Source organism: Lathyrus oleraceus, chromosome 6 (assembly GCF_024323335.1).
Source record: "Lathyrus oleraceus cultivar Zhongwan6 chromosome 6, CAAS_Psat_ZW6_1.0, whole genome shotgun sequence".
Lineage (NCBI taxonomy): Eukaryota > Viridiplantae > Streptophyta > Magnoliopsida > Fabales > Fabaceae > Lathyrus > Lathyrus oleraceus.
Window position 1 is genome coordinate 60,267,329 of NC_066584.1, and position 21,904 is coordinate 60,289,232.

Below are 21,904 nucleotides of genomic sequence, written 5' to 3' on the forward strand. Positions count from 1 at the left end.
AGGACAGATTGATGAGAGATAGAGTAACTAAGGAACACCGTAAGGTACGGTGCACTTAAGTGAATTGTAGAACATCGTAAGGTACAATGTACTTAAGTAGAATACGAAATATGGTAAGGTACCACGCGCTTAAGTGATTTTGGCATATTATAAAATATGGGCCACATACACTTAAGTGGGCTTTTTAGCTTGCAGCCCACACAAATGGTTCTATAAATAGAACCCTTGTGCAGAAGCATTTAGTGCAGTTGCAATTTCGTTTCTCTCTCTCTCACTCAAAGCCTTCATTCGTAGCAGCTAGCACTGAGATTGAAGGAATCCGTTCGTGTGGACTGAGTAGAGGCGTTGTCATCGTTCAACGTTCGTGATCGCTCCGTAGATCTGCATCAAAGGTTTCAATCGTCACAAGAGGTAACGATTCTATCACTGATCATGCCCATTCGTAAGGATCACTAAAGGAGAAAATTTTAAATTCCGCTGCATTCTGGATCGCTATTCTCCTTCAGTGGTATCAGAGCCACTTACGAAACCATGCATCTGATAGTTGTTTATTTTCGGTATTAATATAATTAAAAGACAGAATGAATCAAAGAATAAACGAGTAATTAAATTTGGTATCACGTGTGTACGATTTGGATGATTGATGTTGACTATGCTTCGGAATCCGACATTAGTATGGTGAAGCAGCGATACATCGATCGTCCATATGTTACGCAATTGAGATCGATCAAGTTATATATATGATATAAGTAATCCTAATGCAAAATACGGTATATATGATGTACTGTTTCTGTTTCGTTCATTCAAACGCTTAATGGTTGTTTTCCTTTGAGCGATCAATGGTCATTTGCTTTGGAATCCGACATTAGTATGGTGAAGCAATGACCTATTGATCAATCATACTGAATCAACAATCGAGGTGTGTTCGATGGTCTGAAATTGGTGCATTATGGTTAGTGACGGCACAAGGGTTGTGCTGTCAAAGAGTTGTGAATTGAGGGCTTGTTGGATCACGTCTGTTGACTGTTTCAAAACGCTGATTTTGGCCACGTGACGTTCGTCATGTGCCTGTGACGGTCATAACAAGCTGGATGTGACGGTCGTAACATGCTTTATGACGGTCGTCACATTCACAGAGTCAGAATTCTCGGCGTTTCTGTTTTATGACCGGGCAGCGGACCCCGGCTAACTCTGTATAGTGTGATCGGCCGCCGAAATTTAATTTGGTTTTAATTAATTAAAGGAATTAAAATTAATAATAATAATGTGTTTATTATTATTGTCTTGTGATCGATTATGGCCTTAGTTTTCCTTTATTTTGTTTTGGGATTTTAAAATACGACCTGCGTGTCGTGCCTCTCTTTTAATCTCTTAATGTAACTTCTTTTCTCATCTCACTCCCTCGTATGCAAAACGAGTTTCTTTAATGTAATGTAATGTTATGAAGAAAGAGAAGAATTCAATATCAAAGGAGGACAACCTTGAAGATCTTGCTTTGAGAAGCTTAGATCGTTATTAGGTTAGCTTAGGTTCTCTCATTGGCTTGAGAGAACAATTGCGCTAGGGGCCATAACTGTTTCATTATGAATGTATGTTGATGCATGTGAGACACAATTTATTTGATAAATAAGCTGGTGAGATCAGAATAATTGCGATTCCCTCAAATTAAATATTAAGTTTATGCTTTCCAAGTTTTAGCACTCATCAAGACTAGTATCGGATAAGGTAGGTTTCGCCTACGCGAGGTGCATGTTCTATATTAGTAAGGTGCGATGGGATAATTGTAATATCCATTTGCTAAAACAATGGGTCAAACTTAACTAAACAAATTATAATAAGATTATATGTGTTTAGAAGTAAGAGTTGGAAATGATCCATGTGATGGATTGGAATAAGGAGTTATTCACCCAACTAAAATATTCGAGAATTGTATTAGATACAATTGGAAAGAGTTCCTACCTAAATAACCTAGTTTTGTGTAATCCGCCTACGCGGACTTAAAACAAAGTGAAATGTGGATCTCGACCCACTAGAAAATCTTCCAACGGGATTCTCCGAATCAAATGGTGAGGGTAATTTGTTTTGAATAAAATAGTGGGAGCATATTTAATTAAAGGCCTAATTGAGTATGTTATTGATACTTATATTTTCATTAATTTCATGCAGATTACCATGATAACAAACACCTCTAACAACATTTTGCGATCAATCCTTGACAAGGAAAATTTGTCTGGGACAAATTTTCTGGATTGGCACCGAAATCTGAGGATTATCCTCAAACATGATAGAAAGTTGTATGTCTTGGAGAAACCTGTTCCTGAAGAGGAACCTCCTAGTTCTGCACCTAAGGCAGAAAGAGATGCTTATAAGAAGCATGTCGATGATGCCAACGAAACTGCTTGTCTCATGCTAGCTACCATGAACTCAGAGTTGCAAAAGCAACATGAGAACATGACAACGTTCGATATGATCGAACATCTGAAAATGCTCTATCAAGAGCAAGCGAGACATGAAAGGTTTGAAGTTTCAAAAGCTATTTTTCAAGGCAACTTAGCTGAGGGAGCCCCTATAGGTCCACATGTGCTCAAGATGATTGGGTATGTAGAGAACCATGAGAGATTGGGTTTTCCCCTCGGAAAGGAACTTGCGACTGATTTGATCTTGCAATCGTTTCTAGATAGATTCAGTCAATTTGTCCTTAATTTCAATATGAATGATATGGACAAATCTCTTCCTGAACTGCTAGCCATGTTAAGAGCTGCTGAGCAGAATCTGAAGTCAAAAGGGAAGTCCATTCTGATGATCGGAAATGGAAAGAGACAGAACAAAAGATCCACCAAGCAGGGTGATAAAGGGAAAGGCAAGGAAGTTTCCAAACCCAAACCCGCTGCTGCTGCTTTGAAGCCTAGTGGAGGCATACCAAGGGAAGACACCTGCTTCCATTGCGGTAAGACCGGACACTGGAAGAGAAACTGCCCAAAGTATCTGGAAGATAAGAAGAATGGAGTAGAGACTTCAAATTCAGGTATTTTTGTTATTGAAATTAATTTATCTACTTCTGCATCATGGGTATTAGATACTGGATACGGTTCTCACATTTGTACCAATGTGCAGGGGCTAAAAAGGAGTAGAGATTTAGCAAAAGGTGAAGTTGACCTACGAGTTAGCAATGGAGCAAAGGTTGTTGCTTTAGCCGTAGAAACTTATGTATTGACTTTTCCTAGTGGTTTAATAATTCAGTTAGAGAACTGTTATTATGTACCTGCAATTAGCAAGAATATTATTTCCGTTTCTTGTTTGGACAAGTTTGGTTTTTCATTTATAATAAAGAACAATTGTTGCTCAATTTATTTGAATGATATATTCTATGCTACTGCATAAATGAACAATGGATTATATGTCCTTGATCGTGAAATGCCTATTTATAACATTAATACTAAAAGAATGAAACCTAATGAGTTAAATCCAACTTACCTTTGGCATTGTCGATTAGGCCACATAAATGAGAAACGCATTTCCAAACTCCATAAAGATGGACTCTTGGACTCTTTTGATTATGAATCATATGAGACATGCAGATCTTGTTTAATTGGAAAGATGACTAAGTCTCCATTCACAGGAAAAGGTGAAAGAGCTAATGATCTTTTGGCCATCATACATACTGATGTATGTGGACCATTAAACATACCAGCTAAAGGAGGTTTTCAGTACTTCATCACATTTACTGATGATTTCAGTAGATATGGTTATGTGTATTTAGTGAAACACAAATCAGAGTCCTTTGAAAAGTTCAAGGAATTCAAGAATGAAGTACAAAACCAACTAGGTAAGAATATTAAAACTCTTCGATCAGATCGAGGTGGTGAGTATTTAAGCATAGAGTTTGATGACCATCTGAAATAGTATGGGATCCTATCCCAACTTACTCCTCCTGGAACACCCCAATGGAATGGTGTATCTGAGAGAAGAAATCGAACCCTATTAGACATGGTATGAGACAACCTATGTCCCATTAGTAAAATTCTAAAATAAAATACAAAAAATTTAAAAAATTTAACTAACAAGACTGAATTAATTAAAATATACTACTTCACATATATATGCTTCAAATATGTTTTACATAAAGTTTGACACCGTTAAGACTAGTGGCATTGCCACATAGATAAAACTTAAAATAAAAGTACATGAAGAAAATCAAAAGAAAGCTTAACAGAAGGACCTCCTAAGTCCAACAGGACTGACACTTATACGGACTGTATATAATATTACGTACTAGTAACGATGTGATAAGCGTTTGACAAAACGCTAGCAACCTTTAGCCTTGACATTATCGTAATCTGTCACTCCATAGCCTTCCCTCCTAAATGATCTAGCTCGTCGCCTGATCGTCATAGATCAATCCAAAGATGCATGACAAAAAGAATACAAGACTAAGATTTACGTACAAGTTTAAAAGTGGAAATAGGATGTAAAATAGTATCTTTATCTCATATTTACCTATACTCTATAAGTGTTTATTCTAATGCATCCCTGAACTATATGCTGACTCGGGCCACTAAACGCTGTCAAGGATACCTATCCCATTTACCAAGATCATATATCACAAGACCACATGCCACCAACGTACTCCCAATTACCAAGAGCTACGCCACCTAACTTCACATGGAGTCCAGGTGTTATAAGTCGATCGTCCCTGAGGATTCAGGCCAAGACCCTCGTCTTGCCTAGCATGCATAAATAATAATCCCCGTCGGGATTGTAGGCGACTGATCAACCTCGTACGTCCCATACCGCATGGTAGTGGACTTACACATTCCTCGATGCAGGTCTATATGATCACTCAACCATCTTGTAACAACTCTTCAACCATAAGTATTTAGTTAATATTTGGGAAATATCGTATCAACCTTTCAGGTCATAGTTATTATCTAATTACTTCGGTTGAGTGCCAAATCCATTAAATATCTTGTCTATTTCTCCTTGGCATGATCCTTATCTCTATATAACTAGTTCAGTTTATACAGTGAATAATGTATGGTTGACTTCCCAGGTAAGAGAGGTGGACCGTAAAGGACATGGTCGACCAAGTCTTTTACTTAGCCAGAACCCAACCGAATACAACTACTCAATGTATCCAACTTCCCTTATTCCATTGGGGATCTAACACTTAATATCTAATCACTGTTGTTGTTTCTCTCCTTAATAGATCATTTTCTTAGTCTATCAATCACAATCATTCAAGTATAAATAAAATAAACAATTAGACAATTAATCAAACAATGTAAGCACAATACAACTTTAAATTGTCATAGATCATTCTTATGATAAATAATTAAGGTCGGCATAACCTCGCTTGGGAAAATCATTATTTGAGGATAGGCTCTCCTTACTTATTTATCGCTAGTAGGGCTTGGGTCACCACTACACACATATATATATTAAGCTATTTTACGCTAACCGTCCCAACTTATACGAGACCTTGCCCCCACCTTTTGTTGTTGATCGTTGTTGAAAGTCCACGGGCGTTTTCTCTGACGTTTGCCCAGAACCTAATTTACGATAACCGTTGAATTCTACGAAATTTATAAAATAATTAGAATATAATTTACGGTTAAATAAACATAATCCTGTTACAAATTAAAATATTTATTTATTTAAAATATTTAATAATAACCTCCACTATATTTAAATCGTTATTAAATTCAAGTATAAATTTGACTATACTCCCGTTTGGATTTGTTTGTTATAGAAAATTATCAAGAGTGTATTCCTAATAACATTTTAATTTTATAATAATACTTGGGCATTATAACAACTTAAAATGGTAAAATTTATCTTGGCATTTATAAGTTCAATATCTCGACGTCTGAACGGAAATTTAAATCGAAATCTTAAAATAACCTTTATATAAATAACATAATTAAAATAATTAAAGTATAACGGCTTACCGGTTACTTATAAAAATGATTTGAGCAGAACTTTGACGTATCAACTCCTTTAAAACTTTAGAAGAACTTTGACCCCAAAATAACTCTAAAAACTACAAACCGACACCGTGAAAACTTCGATAACTAAAACTAATATTTCTATATGAAGAAACTAGAGAAAAAAGGAAATAAAGAGGTAAGAAAGATGATTTGTGAATGAATGAATGAAAATGGGGTGAGAAAGACCCCTATTTATACTAGTTGTAAGATATTAAAATAATGTAAATTTATCTCCTTTTGCCCATGCTTTCTCACTTTTCAACTCTTGCTAGTAAATATGTCTTTATCAAATATTTACAAGTCTTACATGAATAGTTTTATAGATGTTCTAATATGACTTTGTGAAAATAGTTGGTGAGAAATGTATGGAAGTTTGATTTTCTACTATTTCATGACATATGATCATGTAGAATATTAATAGAAAAATAAAATATATTTCTTTTATAAAATGAAATGATAAGTTTAATACTAATAATAATAATACTAATAACAACAAGGATAATTATTTAATATATTTATTAACTTAAGGTTATTTTATTTACTATTTTTTTTTGAAGATTAGTTTGTAGAGTAAAATAGTGATATTCAAATCAAATAACATCAAATAATATGATAACAAAATAACAAAAGTAATAATAACATAAATAATATGGATAATTAATTAACTTAAAATTAAGTATTTAAATGACTAATTTCAAAGTTTAGTTTGTAAAATAAAATGATGATATTCAAATTGAATAATAATATTAATAATAAAATAAAGAGTAATTAGTTGATAAATTAATTATTATAGCTGCTAGTTTCAATGTTTAGTTTGTAATAATTAGCGATGTTAAAATCTCAATTATAATCATATCTATTATTTAAGGTATGGAAAATTAGGATGTTACATTACCACCCCCCTTAAAAGAATTTTCGTCCTTGAAATTTAACGTACCTAAAACATATGTGGATACTTTTGACGCATGTCCTCTTCTCTTTCCCAGGTAGAATCACCAGTTACATCATCCCACATAACTCTAACCAATGGTATCTGCTTTCCACGAAGTTCCTTAATTCGATGATCTAAAATTTTGACAGGTAAAGCCTCATATTCTAGGTTATCTCTAAGTTCCACACTTTCAGGCTCAATGACATGTGAAGGGTCAGGATAATACTTCCTTAGTTGTGATACATGGAATACGTCATGAAGATTAGACAGGTTTGGCGGCAAAGCAATGTGGTATGCTACAGGTCCAATCCGTCGTAGAATTTGAAAAGGCCCGATAAACCTTGGTGTTAACTTCCTAGTTTTGATTGCTCGTGCAATTCCCGCTCTAGGAGTTACCCTAATGAACATGTGATCTCCTGCCTCAAATTCCAAAGGTCTTCTCCTTTTATCACTATAACTCTTTTGACGATCCTGTGCAGCTTTCATCTTTTCTCTAATAAGCTTAACCTGGTCTGTTGTTTGTTGTACAAATTCTGAACCCAATATTTTATTTTCTCCAACTTCATACCAACATAAAGGCGTTCGACACCTTCGTCCATACAATGCTTCATATGGAGCCATGCCAATACTTGAGTGAAAACTATTGTTGTAAGTAAACTCAATCAATGGTAAGAACTCATCCCAACTTCCTTTATTTTCAAGAGTACAAGCTCTTAGCAGATCTTCTAACGACTGAATTGTCCTTTCTGATTGGCCATCTGTTTGGGGATGATAAGTTGAACTTAACCATAGTTTGGTTCCTAGCTCTAAATGCAACTGACGCCAAAACTTTGATGTGAATCTGGGATCTCTATCACTGACTATACTTATAGGTATCCCATGTAATCTAACAATTTCCTTTACATATATCTGAGCTAGTCTCTCTAAGCTAAACATTTGATTGATGGGAATGAAATGTGCACTCTTTGTCAACTATCAATGATTACCCAAATTGCATCATGCTTCTTCTGAGTTTTGGGCAAAGCAGTTACAAAATCCATAGCTATTCCATCCCACTTCCACTCCGGAATGTCTAAAGGTTGTAACAATCCAGCTGGCCTTTGATGTTCAATCTTTGCCTTCTGACATATCAAACAACTTTGAACATACTCTGTTATATCCTTCTTCATTCCAAACCACCAAAACATTTTCTTCAAATCTTGATACATCTTTGTGGCTCCTGGATGAAAACTCATCTTACTTTTGTGGCCTTCTTCCAAGATCAACTTTCGAATATCCTGGTTTTGAGGTATACACAACCTTTCTCCAATACTTAGGATTCCATCACTCCTTATGTTAAAATCCCCATTTTGACCATCTTTGATAGTTTCCTTTATATTCATTAATTGGTCATCAAGTTGTTGTTCATCTTTGATCCGTTTTAGATATTCATTAGACACGACAATAGTGCCTATGAACATACTTCCTTCACTGTGATGTACTCCTAAGTTTAAATCCACGAATTGGTTAATCAACTCTTCTTCCTTCAACATCATTGCAGATACATGAAGTGTCTTTCGACTCAAGGCGTCGGCTACAACATTGGCCTTTCCTGGATGATATTGTAACTCAAAATCATAGTCCTTTAAAAATTCCATCCAGCGCCTTTGTCTCATGTTTAGATCTTTCTGATCAAATAAATACTTTAGGCTTTTGTGATCACTTAACACAGTGAACTTTGATCCATAAAGATAATGCCTCCAAATTTTTAAGGCAAACACAATTGCTGCTAACTCTAAGTCGTGAGTTGGGTAGTTTCTCTCGTGCACCTTCAACTGTCTTGATGCATAAGCTATCACTTTCCTTTCTTGCATCAACATACAACCAAGACCTTGGTATGACGCATCACAATACACATCGAATCGTCCTAACGGGTCTGGTAAGATGAGTATTGGTGATGAAGTCAATCTCTCATTCAACTTCTGAAAACTTTCTTCACACTCTTTTGTCCATTCAAAGTTCTTACCCTTCCTCGTTAACTGAGTCATAGGCAAAGCGATCTTTGAGAATCCTTCGATGAACCTCCGATAATATCCAGCTAGTCCAAGAAAAATTCAAATCTCACCAACATTCTTTGGACTTTCCCACTTTGTTACTGCTTTGACTTTACTCAGGTCTACTGCAATACCTTCTTTACTGATAACATGACCAAGAAATTGTACCTCCTTCAACCAAAATTCACATTTCGAGAATTTCGCGTACAATTGGCGGTCCCTTAATATATGTAGCACAATTCTCAAATGTTCTTCATGCTCTAACTCATTCTTGGAATAAATCAAAATGTCATCGATGAAAACTACAACAAATTGATCTAAGTACGACCTAAAGATCCTATTCATGTAATCCATGAATACTGCTGGAGCATTAGTCAAACCAAATGGCATTACTAAGTACTCATAGTGTCCATAACGGGATCTGAAAGCTGTTTTTGGAATATCATCCTCCCTCACTCTGATTTGATGATATCCAGACTTCAAGTCAATCTTCGAGAATACCGATGCTCCTTTTAACTAGTCCATCAAGTCATCGATTCTAGGCAAAGGATACTTGTTTTTTACAGTAGCTTTATTAAGTTGTCTGTAATCTACACAAAGTCTAGAAGAACCATCCTTCTTCTTAACAAACAAGACTGGAGCTCCCCATGGCGATACACTTGGTCTAATAAATTCCTTCTCTAACATCTCGTCTAACTGTTTCTTTAACTCAGCCATCTCTGAGGGTGACATTCGATAAGGAGATATAGAAATTGGTCCAGTTCCTGGAACCAAGTCTATAGAAAACTCCACTTCCCTAACCGGTGGTAAACCTGGAACCTCTTTTGGAAAAGCTTCCGGGAATTCACAGACCATTAGAAGATTTTCAACACTAGGGGTTTCTCCTTCTAACATAGAGAATAACATCATAAATTTTTGGGTGAGAGTTTCCACCTTTATGACTTCTCCACTATCTTCTCCAAACGTTAAAATTTTCTTCTTACACCCCAAGTTTACATCATTGGCTGATAACCAATCCATTCCTAAGATGACATCTAGGTCTTTTAGCGGGAGTACTACAAGATCTATTAAGAATCTTCTATTTTCTAAAATTACAGGGCAGTCTGCACATACTGAACAAGTTACCATTCTTTCTCCCGAGGGAGTTGTAATGGTCAACTTATAGTTGAGATCAACAATTTCAAATCCCAGAGTTTCTGCACAAGATGTAGATATAAATGAATGTGTAGCTCCTGAATCGCATAATACTGATACCAACTTATCTCCAATTAAACACATACCTTGGATTAACCCATCTGACTTTGAGATCTCAGCTCCTCTAATTGCAAATACTCTTCTTGTGGTTGGCTTGTTCTGATTCTGAAGTCCTTGACCAACATTTGGGCCTCCGTTCCTTGCTCTCCCTACATTGTTATTGTTTATTAGGACGCTCTTCTGGCTTGTTGGTTGATTTTGTCCTTGGGGATAATCTTTGAGAAAATGGCCATTCTGACCACAACGAAAACAAGCTCCAATATTTCTATTTGGACAATCTTTGTTAAGATGTGCCCCTCCACAGCTGTAACACTTGAACATTAACCTCCTAGAATCCTGGTTATGATATGGTGTAGGCCTTTGATATGGCCTACCCCCTTGTTGGGTCCTTCCTCCATGGCCTCGGTTAAAATGGCCCTTGTGATTGTTGTTTCGGGTTGGTACTCCTGATCCATATTGATTCTTCCTATTGTCAATTCCTTCCAACTTCAAACATCTTTCTATTAGCTCACCAAAGCGCATAATATGCAAAGGTAGAACTGCCCTCTGGATATCATATTTCAATCCATCTTGATACTTTTCACACATCCATTCTTCCCTTGGATGCAAGCGGTAAAATTCAGAATACTTTAGCAAGGATTCAAACTTCCTAGTATACTCTCCCACCGTCATCATACCTTGACGCGGGTTCTGGAATTCTCTCTCCTTCTCTTTCCTACATAGCTTTGGAAAATACTTCCCCAAAAATTCTTCTTTGAACAAGATCCAGTTGATCTCTCTTCCTTCCTCTTCCAATAATCTATGTTTTCCTCTCCACCAGGCTTCAACGTCGCCTGTTAGCATGAATGTTGCATAACCGACTCTTCTATTCTCTCTACAGTGAGTGAAAGAAAATATCTTCTCTATCTTTTGCAACCATTTTTCAGCACCCTCCGGATTAAAGTTACCACCAAACTGTGGTGGTTTACCTTTCAGAAACGAGTTCAATCTCGTATCTTCATGCACAGTTTCTCTTTGTTGTTGCTGAAAAAGTTGATGATCACGAGTGATTTGCAGGATTTGAGCATTTTGTTGTGTTTGAACTAACACAGCCGCAACAAGTTCACGAACATCTCGAGGGTCAGCTTGAGAGTTCGTTCCAGTTTGGGAATGATCTTCTCGTCCCATGGGGATGTTAGCTACCCCTTCGGGAGTAGCTTCACCACTCACATTCCTACCTACACCTCTACTAGCGCCTCTACCAGCACTCCTACCACGCCTCACGTTTCTGGCGTTCTGAACCATAACTTCCTGAAAAGGATAAGTTATTAGGTTCAATCATCCACAAGACATAAAGAACATAATAAATATGTATATTTATATCCCAATGAATGATTCATCGATAAGGATTTTGTCAATTCTCTCACATGCAATGTTATGTTTAATATGTTGAATTAATGCTTAACGTTAGTTATGATTATATCTAGAGTTTTGGAAAAGATAAGCAATATTTAGTGTATAAACAAAAGCATATCGATTTATTCAATAACAACGATTACAAAAACCATGACCATGTTTCATTTAAAAACCTTTATTAATAAACCAAGCTAAGACTAGTAATGGTAAAACTATAATTATCATTATTGCTAAGAAATCTTTACCTAATTCTTCATGCTTGATAATACCAATAAGAAACAAGATAATAACAAGAAGAGTGATGAATAAAAGAAAACATTTAGCCATTTGTAAGGTATGGATAAGTACTTTGAAATTGATATGAAAATAATGAATAGGTGTGAAGTATTTATATACTGAATTTTGTGAAGTGTCCGTTACGTTACCGTTGGGTTTGTGACCGTTGGGGGAAAAAGAAAGAAGAATAAGTTAAGTGTGTTAAAGACGCTTCCTAGATCAGTATATTAGAAGGCTATCAAGAGGAAGACTCAACACACAACAGAAAAGTTATCATCCGGTTTGGAATCCAACTTGATACAGTCAGTATAACTCTAAACACTTACGGTCTGAGCTGAATCGACCAGCTCTGATACCATTAAATGAGACAGCCTATGTCCCATTAGTGAAATTCTAAAATAAAATACAGAAAATTTAAAAATTTTAACTAACAAGACTGAATTAATTAAAATATACTACTTCACATATATATGCTTCAAATATGTTTTACATAAAGTTTGACACCGTTAAGACTAGTGGCATTGCCACATAGATAAAACTTAAAATAAAAGTACATGAAGAAAATCGAAAGAAAGCTTAACAGAAGGACCTCCTAAGTCCAACAGGACTGACACTTATACTGACTGTATATAATATTACGTAGTAGTAACAATGTGATAAGCGTTTGACCAAACGCTAGCAACCTTCAACCTTGACATTATCGTAATCTGTCACTCCATAGCCTTCCCTCCTAAATGGTCTAGCTCGTCGCCTGATCGTCATAGATCAATCGAAAGATGCAAGACAATATATATATATATATATATATATATATATATATATATATATATATATATATATATATATATATATATATATATATATACACATATATGACAACCACAAATATTCGAACAAGCGTATCTTTATCCCATATTTACCTATACTCTATAAGTGTTTATTCTAATGCATCCCTGAACTATATGCTGACTCAGACCACTAAACGCGGTCAAGGATACCTATCCCATTTACCAAGATCATATATCACAAGACCACATGCCACCAACGTACTCCCAATTACCAAGAGCTACGCCACCTAACTTCACATGGAGTCCAGGTGTTATAAGTCGATCGTCCCTGAGGATTCAGGCCAAGACCCTCGTCTTGCCTAGCATGCATAAATAATAATCCCCGTCGGGATTGTAGGCGACTGATCAACCTCGTACGTCCCATACCGCACGACAGTGGACTTACACATTCCTCAATGCAGGTCTATATGATCACTCAACCATCTTGTAGCAACACTTCAACCATAAGTATTTAGTTAATATTTGGGAAATATTGTATCAACCTTTCAGGTCATAGTTATTATCTAATTACTTCGGTTGAGTGCCAAATCCATTAAATATCTTGTCTATTTCTCCTTGGCATGATCCTTATCTCTATATAACTAGTTCAGTTTATACAGTGAATAATGTATGGTCGACTTCCCAGGTAAGAGAGGTGGACCGTAAAGGACATGGTCGACCAAGTCTTTTCCTTAGTCAGAACCCAACCGAATACAACTACTCAATGTATCCAACTTTCCTTATTCCATTGGGGATCTAACACTTAATATCTAATCACTGTTGTTGTTTCTCTCTTTAATAGATCATTTTCTTAGTCTATCAATCACAATCATTCAAGTATAAATAAAATAAACAATTAGACAATTAATCAAACAATGTAACCACAATACAACCTCAAATTGTCATAGATCATTATTATGATAAATAATTAAGGTCGGCATAACCTCGCTTGGGAAAATCATTATTCGAGAATAGGTTCTCCTTACTTATTTATCGCTAGTAGGGCTTGGGTCACCACTACATATATATATATATATATATATATATATATATATATATATATATATATATATATATATATATATATATATATATATATATATATATATATATATATATATATATATATATATATATGTATATATATATATATATATATATATATATATATATATATATATATATATATATATATATGTATATATATTGCCTCCACCTTTTGTTGTTGATCGTTGTTGAAAGTCCACCAGCGTTTTCTCTGACGTTTGCCCATAACCTACTTTACGATAACCGTTGAATTCTACGAAATTTATAAAATAATTAGAATATAATTTACGGTTAAATAAACATAATCCCGTTACAAATTAAAATATTTATTCATTTAAAATATTTAATAATAACCTCCACTATATTTAAATCGTTATTAAATTCAAGTATAAATTTGACTATACTCCCGTTTGGATTTGTTTGTTTTAGAAAATTATCAAGAGTGTATTCCTAATAATATTTTAATTTTATAAAAATACTTCGGCATTATAACAACTTAAAATGGTAAAATTTATCTTGGACTTTATAAGTTCAATATCTCGACGTCTGAACGGAAATTTAAATCGAAATCTTAAAATAACCTTTATATAAATAATATAATTAAAATAATTACATTATAACGGCTTACCGGTTACTTATGAAAATGATTTGAGCAGAACTTTGACGTATCAACTCCTTTAAAACTTTAGAAAAACTTTGACCCCAAAATAACTCTAAAAACTACAAACCGACACCGTGAAAACTTCGATAACTAAAACTAATATTTCTATATGAAGAAACTAGAGAAAGAAGGAAATAAAGAGGTAAGAAAGATGATTTGTGAATGAATGAAAATGGGGTGAGAAAGACCCCTATTTATACTAGTTGTAAGATATTAAAATAATGTAAATTTATCTCCTTTTGCCCATGCTTTCTAACTTTTCAACTCTTGCTAGTAAATATGTCTTTATCAAATATTTACAAGTCTTACATGAATAGTTTTATAGATGTTCTAATATGACTTTGTGAAAATAGTTGGTGAGAAATGTATGGAAGTTTGATTTTCTACTATTTCATGACATATGATCATGTAGAATATTAATAGAAAAATAAAATATATTTATTTTATAAAATGAAATGATAAGTTTAATAATAATAATAATACCAATAACAACAAGGATAATTATTTAATATACTTATTAACTTAAGGTTATTTTATTTACTATATTTTTTTTGAAGATTAGTTTGTAGAGTAAAATAGTGATATTCAAATCAAATAACATCAAATAATATAATAACAAAACAACAAAAGTAATAATAATATAAATAATATGGATAATTAATTAACTTAAAATTAAGTATTTAAATGACTAATTTCAAAGTTTAGTTTGTAAAATAAAACGATGATATTCAAATTGAATAATAATATTAATAATAAAATAAAGAGTAATTAGTTGATAAATTAATTATTATAGTTGCTAGTTTCAATATTTAGTTTGTAATAATTAGCGATGTTAAAATCTCAATTATAATCATATATATTATTTAAGGTATGGAAAATTAGGATGTTACATGGTCCGATCCATGATGAGTCACGCCGACATGCACTACTGACAGCAGCTTACGCACTTAACCGTGTTCCATTCAAAAAGATTGAGAAGACACCATATGAGATATGGAGTGGTAAGAAACCACATATGTCTTACATGAAGATTTGGGGTTGCGAAGTTTATGTGAAACGACAAATTTCAATTAAGCTTGAGCCCAAATCTGACAAATCCTTATTTGTGGGGTATCCTAAAGAAACAAGAGGGTATTACTTCTACAATCCTTCTGAGGGCAAAATGTTTGTCGCTCGAACAGGAGTTTTCCTATAAAAAGATTTTATTTCCAAAGGAATCAGTGGGAGGAAAGTAAAGCTTGAAGAAATTCAAGAATCACAAAGCATTGATACACCTATGGAGGAATTAGAGCAGGAAACACAAGTAGTTGTGGAAGAGCAACCTGCTCAAGTAGAACAAGACCAGCGTAGGTCAGGTAGGATACGTCACCTACCTGAGAGATATGGATATCTCATAACTGATCAAGGTGATGTATTACTCATGAATCAAGATGAGCTTGTGACCTACCAAGAGGCCATAACTGGTCCCGAGTCTGAGAAGTGGCTAGAAGCCATGAAATCTGAAATGGATTCTATGTACACAAACCAGGTTTGGACCTTGGTAGAGCCTCCTGTAGGAGTTAACCCTATATGATGCAAGTGGGTCTTCAAAAAGAAGACTGACATGAATGGTAATGTACATACCTATAAGGCAAGACTAGTTGCAAAAGGATATAAACAAATTCATGGGGTTGACTATGATGAAACCTTTTCACCAGTTGTAATGCTTAAATCTGTTCGGATTTTACTTGCTATCGTTGCATATCATGATTATGAAATATGGCAGATGGATGTCAAAACTGCTTTCCTTAATGGGAATCTTCTTGAGGATGTGTACATGACACAACCTGAAGGATTTGACATACCTGATGAAGCCCTAAAGATATGTAAGTTACAAAGATCAATCTATGGATTGAAGTAAGCTTCCAGAAGCTGGAATTTCGTTTTGATGAAACAGTAAAACAATATGGATTCATCAAGAACGAAGATGAGCCTTGTGTCTACAAGAAGGTTAGTGGGAGCATGACCGTTTTCCTGGTATTATATGTAGATGACATATTACTCATTGGAAACGATGTCCCTACCCTACAACAAGTAAAGTCTTGGTTGGCGAAATGCTTTTCTATGAAGGACCTAGGTGAAGCAGCCTATATATTAGAGATAGATCACAAAACCTGATTGGCCTAAGTCAGAGTACATATATAGATAAAGTGCTGAGACGCTTTAATATGGATGATTCCAAGAAAGGATTCATGCCTATGCAACACGGCCTGTGTCTATCAAAAACACAATCCTCTTCAACTAAGGAAGAAAGGGATCACATGAATAAGATTCCATATGCATCTACAATAGGATCTATCATGTATGCCATGTTATGTACTCGACCAGGTGTCTCGTATGCTTTGAGTGCAACGAGTAGGTACCAATTTGATCCTAGTGATGCTCATTGGGTAGCTGTCAAGAATATCCTTAAGTATTTGAGAAGGACTAAGGACTCATTCTTGATATATGGAGGTCAGGAAGAGCTGGTTGTAATTGGATACACTGATGCTAGCTTCCAGACAGATAAGGATGACTTTAGATCACAATCTGGTTATGTGTTTTGCTTAAACGGTGGCGTTGTGAGCTGGAAAAGTTCAAAGCACGATATAGTTGCTGATTCTACAACCGAGGCCGAGTATATTGTTGCCTCAAGTGCAGCAAAGGAAGTTGTTTGGATCAAAAAGTTCATTAGTGAACTTGGCATGTTTCCTAGCATTGTGGATCCGATTGGTCTCTATTGTGATAACAATGGTGCTATCGTACAAGCTAAGGAACCTAGATCTCACCAACGATCCAAACACATACTTAGGCGTTATCACCTCATTCGAGAGATAATAGATAGAGGAGATGTGAAAATATGCAGAGTACCTACACTTGACAATATTGTTGACCCACTGATAAAGCTTTTTGCGTAGCAGAAGCATGATGGCCATACTAGATTTATGGGCATTAGGGGTATGCCTGATTGGCTCTAGTGCTAGTGGGAGATTGTTGGTGTAAGCCCTAGAGGCCAATGCTTTTGGTACCTGTATCGAATTATTTATTAGTAATAAAAGGTTTTTTTTCTTTATTATGTTTGTTTAATAAAATCCCTAGGATAGCTAGTCCGTTTAATGTATCAAGAATGACTTAATCATGAGATTACATTAAACATAAGGACATTATTCTTAAAGTATCTGTAGTCGAGCTTTATTGTGAAGTGTGATAAGATTAAAGCATTAAGACTATTATGTATATAGACTGATGATCACATCTCATGGATCATGGATAAGGAGTTATCAAGTCTTAAACATCGGTATGAATATTAAGAGTAATGTTTATACTGGATTGACCCGTTATGAGAATACTATATAGAATGTTATGCAAAGTGTCATAAGTTATTCTCATGGTGATAATGGTGTATACCACTCTTCGACCTGAAACCACTATGGACCCTAGATGTAGAGTCGAGTGCCTTGTTGCTGATCAAACATTGTCCGTAACTAGATGACCATAAAGACAATTGATGGGTACTCCACGAAGCATGCTAAGGGACATGAGTGACCTAGATGGAATTTACCCATCTTGCATAACATGATAAATGTCTATGGGCCCAATATTGAACTGGACAAGGATGACACGGTCTATGCCTTGTGTTCAATATATACATAAGGGTAAAAGGATAATTATACACATAAGTATTATCACAGAAGGATTTGTCAGATCACATGACATTTTCGTGTCTTAGGTAGCAGTGATGTGTTTCTAGATACCGCTCACTGTTTATTATGTTAAATGCGTGATTTAATATAATTGCCAATGCCGCAAAAACCTACAGGCTCACACACAAAAGGATGGATTGATGAGAGATAGAGTAACTAAGGAACACCGTAAGGTACGGTACACTTAACTGAATTGTAGAACATCGTAAGGTACGATGTACTTTAGTAGAATACGAAATATGGTAAGGTACCACGCGCTTAAGTGATTTTGGCATATTATAAAATATGGGCCACATACACTTAAGTGGGCTTTTTGGCTTGCATTCCACACAAATGGTTCTATAAATAGAACCCTTGTGCAGAAGCATTTAGTGCAGTTGCAATTTCGTTTCTCTCTCTCTCTCACTCAAAGCCTTCATTCGTAGCAGCTAGCACTGAGATTGAAGGAATCCGTTCGTGTGGACTGAGTAGAGGCGTTGTCATCGTTCAACGTTCGTGATCGCTCCGTAGATCTGCATCAAAGGTTTCAATCGTCACAAGAGGTGACGATTCTATCACTGATCATGCCCATTCGTAAGGATCACTAAAGGAGAAAATTTTAAATTCCGTTGCGTTCTGGATCGCTATTCTCATTCACATACTTTCCCAATCATACAATATAACATATATATTTACAATTGATTTATATAGCCATGATATGAGTATTTTTGATACCTTGTGTTATATATGTTTAATCTTTAGATGTCTGTCCATTTTATTGATTAAAGTTTTATATAATTGCATGTATACGTATCACCCTTATGTTATCTATTTGACGGGAATATGTTTATATTAAACAATAGTAAGTTCTCATATGAAAACTAAAAAGACATGTCCACGTGTTAGCATAACCTTTTATGAATCGTGTTCCATATATTACATTTTGTTGCACCCAATATGTATATATAATACATACTCTTTGTCCATGTATTATTGAAGTGTAGGTCAAAAAGTGGGGTCGACATGAGATTGTCAGTAAATTGTCTGAAATGTTATATGAAAACAAAGTTCATGCTTAATCATTCTGAATGGTCAATGATATTTTGAAAGAAGGGAATGTTTCTGATTTGAAACTTCATTTAATTTCTGAGTGAATTATTGATTGAAGGATATATAATCAACCAACAGCTTCTGAAGTGACTATTTTGATTGTTGGAGATGTTGATACCGCAAAAAAAAAAGATATTATAATGCCAAAATAATATGGTCGACTTCAAAGAATAGATGAGTATCATACCATCTATTTAGGATATCAATATCCATTAGTTTTCTCATATGGTGAAGATGGTTATAGACCTAATGTGAAACACTGAGATAAAGGTTCTAACATTCATATTGATCCATAACCTTAAAATTCAGAAATGCATAATGAAGATATTCCATGGGAACAAGCAACAAAGAGAAACCAACTTGTAATCAGAGAGTGGTTCGCATTTAGAATATAATCTAGACCAAATGAGCCATATACAATATTGAGATCAAGAAGGTTGTACCAACAATTTTTGGTCGATGGATTTACAATGATGGAGTCAGAAAGTATTAGGTGGCTTATAAAAAATCAATTGACACTCAGAGTTGAAAAGTATCTCAATTTGAGCCAATCAAATTCCAATTGTGATACACAAGATGCAAACTTAGGAAAGAGGGTTGTGTTGCCTTCGTCTTATGTTGGAAGTCGTAGATATATGGATCGACTATATTTCAAAGAAATGGTAATATGCAGTTATGTGGGATTTTCGGATCTTTTGATTACATTCACATGTAACCCAAATTGGCCTGAGATTCAACATTTTCTTGGACCATTTCATTTAAAACTGCATGAATGTCTGGAGATTATTTCAAGAGTTTTTAAAATAAAGTTTGATGAGTTGTTGTCTGATTTGGCAAAGAAATGGGTCATGGGAAAGTTCCTTGCATGTAAGTCTATATTTTAAAACCACGAATCATGTAATAATTTGGCGTCGTTTTAATACATTATTTATCTGTCTAACTTACTATATTGACATATTGTTATTTTTTTATTACAAATATGTATACAATTGAGTTTCAAAAAAGAGGTTTACCTCATGCCCATATTTTAATTTTCCTCCACCCATCAAACAAGTATCCCATCCAACCAATATTGGTTGGATCATTTTAGTCGAGATTCCCAATCAAGATTATGATATGGAGTTGTATAACTTGGTTAAGTCCAATATGATACATGGTCCATGCGGATGTGGAAACTGATATGCACCGTGTATAAAAGATTGAAAAATGTTTGAAATACTTTCCGAAGGATTTTCAGGAAAATACAATTGTTGATCAAGATGGTTTTTCGATTTACAAAAGAAGAAACAATGGAAACATGGTTATTAAGAATGACATTTGTCTGGATAACCAACATGTTGTTCCATACAATCCTAAATTGTTAATGGAGTTTCAAGCTCATATAAATATAGAGTGGTGCAATCAAAGTATTTATTCAAATACATTAACAAATGATACGATATAATCACTATTGCCATTGTTCCGAGTGAAGATGCAAACTCCATTGAACAACAACATGTTGATGAGATCAAACAATACATTGATTGTAGATATGTATCTCCAAGTGAAACATCTTGGATAATTTTTCATTTCCTATAGGTGGTAGGAAACCAATTCTTGAAAGATTATTTTTTCATTGTGACGGTGAAAATTTTGTATATTACACAAACTTTGATCGTATTAATACAATTCTGAAGTGTCATGGAATCGATGTCTTATATCATGGTTTGAAACAAATAAGAAATATTCTTAAGCTAAAGAGTTAACATACAACAAATTTGTTTCAAAGTCTGTTTACGTCAAGAAAAAAAGATAATGGAGACCCCGACAAAAAGGTTACACAATTGGTAGGTTAATGTGGGTTCCTCCAGTCACCGGTGAATTGTACTATCTTAGAATGGTGTTAACCCATGTTAGAGGTCCACTAAGCTACGGTATCAATACTATTAACAACATCAAATATGATATATTTCGTGATGCATGTTTTGTTATGGGGTTTATACGAGATGATAAGGAATTTATAACAACTATTACAAAAGTAAATCATTGGGTTTCTTGTCACTTTTTTAGAGTACTCTTTATCCATATGTTGTTATCGAGTAGCATGAATATGCCAGCATATGTTTGGAGTAAAACATGGTGTTTATTATCAGACGGTATACTTATGCTCAACAAACAATTGAAAAACTTCTTCAAAAGATTCGTAAAAGTTTAGGTGACTATCCATAAATGTCTTTTCCAAATGGATATATGGTTGAACAGTTGGGGAATAGACTGATATATGAACAACATAATTATGATTTGGCTGATCAATTTTACGAATTCAATAAGGTATACCATCATCTAACATGTATTACGAAATATTATACCTTTTACACATTGTTACATCTTTGTCTGCTAAATAATGGTCAATTATATGGTTTTCTGTTTTGTTACATATATGTCTTAAATTGATCTATATATTAAACTACTAAATGAAAAGAATAACCATTGCTTTAGTTTTGCTACTAGTCTAATTAATATGTACAAAGCTGATAGATATAAATAGGAATTATATAAGTAAATGAACATGACAATGTTAAGTAAATGAACATGACAATGTTAAGTAATGAAAAAGTATGCTTTTATAATTATTACTAATTATTATTTATTTGTAATTTTTTATATAATCCTATTAAATGAGATTTATATATTTTAAATTTA

At 34.4% G+C, this 21,904-nt stretch overlaps 1 pseudogene; it reads right to left on the bottom strand.

Moving 5' to 3' along the window:
- Positions 1-9,011: 9,011 nt before the first annotated feature.
- Positions 9,012-12,574, bottom strand: LOC127094017 (uncharacterized; annotated as a pseudogene).
- Positions 12,575-21,904: the final 9,330 nt, after the last annotated feature.